At 37.5% G+C, this 5,111-nt stretch overlaps 1 pseudogene; it reads left to right on the top strand.

The window, feature by feature from the left end:
• The window catches only part of LOC108526615 (keratin, type I cytoskeletal 18 pseudogene), a 5,550-nt pseudogene extending 4,980 nt beyond the window's left edge, over window positions 1-570 (top strand).
• Window positions 571-5,111: the final 4,541 nt, after the last annotated feature.

Consider the following 5,111-nt stretch of genomic DNA (forward strand, 5'->3'; position numbering starts at 1 on the left):
AAGGAAGGAAGGAAGGAAGGAAGGAAGGAAGGAAGGAAGGAAGGAAGGAAGGAAGGAAGGAAAGAAAACTGCTATGATGATGTGACACATGCTCCTGTTACAGCCTTTATTTTGCAGTTGTCCCTCTTCTGATTTCTCCAGCAAGGTGATTCTATCTGCCCTTTACCTTCCAACAATCACTCAAAATTTATGGTCTGAGTCCATCTTTTAAAATCAGTGTATATTATGGAATTGTCTACTAAAATGTTTGCTATCATTTCAATGCATTTCAATGCAATTTCTGTAATTTGAACAGGCATAGAAGGGGAGCTACAGCATGTTTTGTTTCATAATTTTCATGAGTTGATTACATTGTACTTTAGAGCAAGTGTTCTTTGTTTACATGAGTGAACCCCATAAGAAAGTGATTCCCAGATGGCAGCATCAACATTTTAGCTGTCCCCACTGCCTGACACAGTTGCAGTGGAGAGACTGCATAAACAAGGACACAAACATCGAAAAACACAAGGGCCCGTGGCAGAGAGAATTCTGAGTTTTGTGTTAATGGAAAACACTAATGGAAACTGTTGAAGAGAAGGGGAGAGAGAGGTGTTTGGAGACATTGGTGGAAATGGAGGATGGAGAACATTTTATGTGACATTGAGGTTGTTCTTCACTCTTTGCTGAGCTCCAGTTCTCCTATTTGGATGAAAGAACAGAAATTACAAAATTGCCAAGATTCTTTCTCTTCTACTCATGGCATGCTTCTATGAATTTGATACTGGAAATCAACAGACATTACCAGACCATTGATCTCACAGTGCCTCCAGATAGAAGCCATATGGTTTGTGCTCATCCTAAAATAAGCAGAGGCAGGCTTTGGAAAATTGGGAAAACTTATTATTTTAAAATTTTGTTGTTCTCTGTAATTTATGAGCAGATCTTCTTTCCCTCCAGACAGTTCTCCACTATAATTTTTGGCTTTTCTTTCTTTCAACCACCACATCTTAATGACTTACTCTGTAGCTAACTCTATAAATCTCTGATAAGGCATTAATTTATAAATCAGGTGTTAGCTGATAAGGATTGAGGGCAGATACTTTATACAGGTATCCACAATTTTTGAGACAATATTTACCTTTTATTTTGTAAGACTTTTTTAGTTATAAGGAGAAAATTAACACAAAATCACATGGTTGAACAAATTTGCCATCTAATAAAAGCCTAATTTTTTTTTAAGATCATTGGAGCCTTCTACAATGGCTTCTTATTTTTCAGCCTGACTACTACCTAAGTTAAAAACATTATTAACTGGATACTGCAGAGTCCTAAAACACTTAAAAAGATAAAATCATAGTAGTAAAATGATATATAGTGATAATGATATTGGAGGACAGACATACTGCTCAAATCTTTCTCCAATTACAGTCCATGCATGGACAGACAGCCACCTCTCTCTCACCTGCTATCAGGTTTCAGTCTACACAAAATTACAACTTTTAAAAATAGTCTTATACACCTAAAACGTGGCTTTTTTTCAGCTGACACTAAAATGACTCATTTCCTATTATGTATATATACACAGATGTCAAAATATTCCCACATATTTTGCTGGAGTGCCTTAATTTTAAATTGGAGCTAGAAAGTTCTAGGCTAAAGATTAGCCATCCTAAAATGTTTTCTAAAGATATGTATTAATTAGTTGATGGGTTATGTAGCATTAAACTTTGCTCTATATAAAGCAAATTTAAATAGACATAACCCTTTATTTCTAGCAATACACAATATGAGAGACATCTTGTTGATTCAGATCCCAAATGCTTAAAAATAAAAAAAACATTTATCAGTTGAGTAAATAAATAATAATATTTAGCAGTTATCATATGTGTGGGGAGAGTAGTTATTTACTAATATTGGCATTTCTCAAAATGAGGTTGCTAATATCAAGAGAAGTTTCTACAAAATTCCGAATCATGGGTTTTCAATTTACTGACAGTTTAAAAAACAAGCTACATATTTAGAATGACTAAAATTTACAGTCTGAGGCTCCCAAATATTGCAGAGAATGTAGAGTAACTGAAATTCACATATACTGCTAGAGGGAGTTAAAATGCTATAATCACTTTGGGAAACTATATGGAAATATCTATTATACTAAAGTTTACATATGTGTAGTCTATGTAATCAACTCTACTCTTAGGTATTTACACACTTCTTGCAGAAATGCAAACATTTATGCCTCAAAATACACTTAAAAGAAATTTATAACACCATTACTCATAACAGCCCCAAATTGGAAATGGCCCAAGCACCCATCGGCAGTAGAATAAATAGTGAAACAGTTATATAACTGAATCCTCCACAGCAATAAAAAAGAATGAACAACCTCTAGATGCTACAATGTGGATGCATCTCTCAATAAGTCAAATACACAAGACAGACAAAGAAGAGTACATAGCGTATGATTTATTTACATAAGGCTACAAAGCAAGCAAAACTAAGTATAATCAGAGTACTGGTTACCTTTTCAAGGGGTCTATTGATGGGAGGTGAGTACGAGAAAGGCTTCTGGGGTACTTATATTATTCTATATCTTGATCTGGTGCTGTAATTACCTTCAGGAAGAAGGACCCACTGCCCAAGTCATGGCTGCATGGATATTGTTCATCCACTCTGTTCCCTCTCAAGTTCACGCCATTGCAGTGCATACAGATGGTGCTTCATCCACATCCCTATGATTCCTATGCCCATCCCCAGCTTTTGTATTTGTACTTCTAACAGCTCACAATCTCAATCTTCAGGAGATTGTCCTTGGTTTACTACAGCCTTTTTGGCCATACTTACCAGCAGGAAGTGCCAGGGAGTTTATGGCCACCACAGGGCAAGCTATGGAAAATGATTCCCTTTCCTCAAGCCAGGACAAACTCAGAAATGTAATTTCCTTCGCACAGCTCCCTGCAGGATGAGGCTGAGAAAGGGAGTTGACCTGAAATTAGTCCTTGCTTAGCTACTTCCACTTCCCTGTTCTGCTTCCCTTAAGCCCCTACTGATTTTTCTTGAGAGCACTTCTTCAGCTTATCGCCTGCTCAAATGTTCTTATATCAAAGTCAGCCTCTGAGACTCAGACTGAAAACAGCTATATTGGAAACCCAATTATCACATGGGTGTAGCTTTCTTTCCCTCGCTACCCTTCAAAATACTTCAATCTACTTTCATTATTGCTCAGTCCCTCTTAGGAATTAAGCCTTCGAAGCCTTCCATTAATTAAATGAGTACACAATCTGGGAGGCATGACTCATGAATCATTTACCAATTATTTGCACTTCAGCGAAATGCAATGGCAAGATTAGCAATGCAGTCATCCAACAAGACCCCTCAGCCACCAGAAGAATCAACATTGGCTGATGAGTATGGGGTAAGGTGTGGTGTTCAGAAAAGTCCAAAGTACAAGCCTTGCCAGGAAAGAGGGGCTGAGTGGCGCATGGGAGACAGATTCCTAAGGCATGCAATGGGCATTATCAGAATTTGATTACTTGGGCATAAGAAGAAATAAAAGAATACTCACAACAGAAACAGTTTTAAGCAGAGGACAACCTAACTTCACAAATTTTATCTAGGACTACCCATTAACTAATATTTAGTAATTTCATATATAAACAATGGAACGAATGTCTGTTATGATTCAGTAAGTTAAAGGGACTTACAATATTTCTAAATGGTTGAGAATGGGTAAATTACTACCTGTCCCAGAAGAAACTGAGATGGCTTCATGAATTGAATGGAATTTCAAGGGCTTGCTTGATAAGAGCAAATTTTTTTTTTCTTTTTTTGAGACAGTCTCACTCTGTCACCCAGGTTGAAGTGCAGTGGCACTACCTCAGCTCACTGCAACCTCCACCTCCTGGGTTCAAGCAATTCTGCCTCAGCCTCTCAAGTAGCTGGGATTATAGGTGGGCACCACCATGCCTGGCTAATTTTTGTATTTTTGGTAGAGACAGGGCTTCATCATTTTGACCAGGCTGTTCTCAAACTCCTGACCTCAGATAATCCACCCACCTCAGCCTCCCAGAGTGGTGGGATTACAGGTGTCAGTCACTGCGCCCAGCCTGAGTTAGCACAATTATCCAGTGGCAAAGCACATGCATACTTTATTTAAATTAAAACAGCTGATGAAATTTTTCTTCCCCAAATCAATTTTAAGGTTTAACAGGGTGAACAGCTCATGGTATGAGCTTTAGAATTAATTACAGAGTGACTCAACAAACGTAAAATTACGTAACATTTCAGGTGGAAATTTCAAAAATAATATATTTTAAATCTATACTTCACAATTTCAATTTACTTACACTATCTAAAATAAATTTAAACTGCCATTTTTTAAACACATGCAAAAGTATGTTAAATATTACATGACTGACTTAATTGGAGTGAATGGTAATCAAAATTTACCAAAAGAAACTGTAACATGAAGGATATGAACAGATAATTCTCAAAAGAAGACATCTAGGCAGCCAAGACACGTGAAAAAATGCTCATCATCACTGGTCATCAGAGAAATGCAAATCAAAACCACAATGAGATACCATCTCACACCAGTTAGAATGGCGATCATTAAAAAGTCAGGAAACAGCAGATGCTGTAGAGGATGTGGAGAAATAGAAACACTTTTACACTGTTGGTGGGAGGGTAAACTAGTTCAACCATTGTGGAAGACAGTGTGGCGATTCCTCAAGGATCTAGAACTAGAAATACCATTTGACCCAGTGATCCCATTACTGGGTATATACCCAAAGGATTATAAATCATGCTACTATAAAGACATGTGCACACGTATGTTTATTGCGGCACTATTCACAATAGCAAGGACTTGGAACCAACCCAAATGTCCATCAGTGATACACTTGATTAAGAAAATATGGCACATACACACAATGGAATACTATGCAGCCATATAAAAGGATGAGTTCATGTCCTTTACAGGGACTTAGATGAAGCCGGAAACCATCATTCTCAGCAAACTATCCCAAAGATAGAAAACTAAACACCACATGTTCTCATTCAGAGGTGGGAATTGAACAGTGATATCACTTGGACACAGGGCTGGGAACATCACACACTGGGAACTGTCGGGG

Source organism: Rhinopithecus bieti, unplaced genomic scaffold, assembly GCF_001698545.2.
Source record: "Rhinopithecus bieti isolate Rb0 unplaced genomic scaffold, ASM169854v2 scaffold_3041, whole genome shotgun sequence".
Classification (NCBI taxonomy): domain Eukaryota; kingdom Metazoa; phylum Chordata; class Mammalia; order Primates; family Cercopithecidae; genus Rhinopithecus; species Rhinopithecus bieti.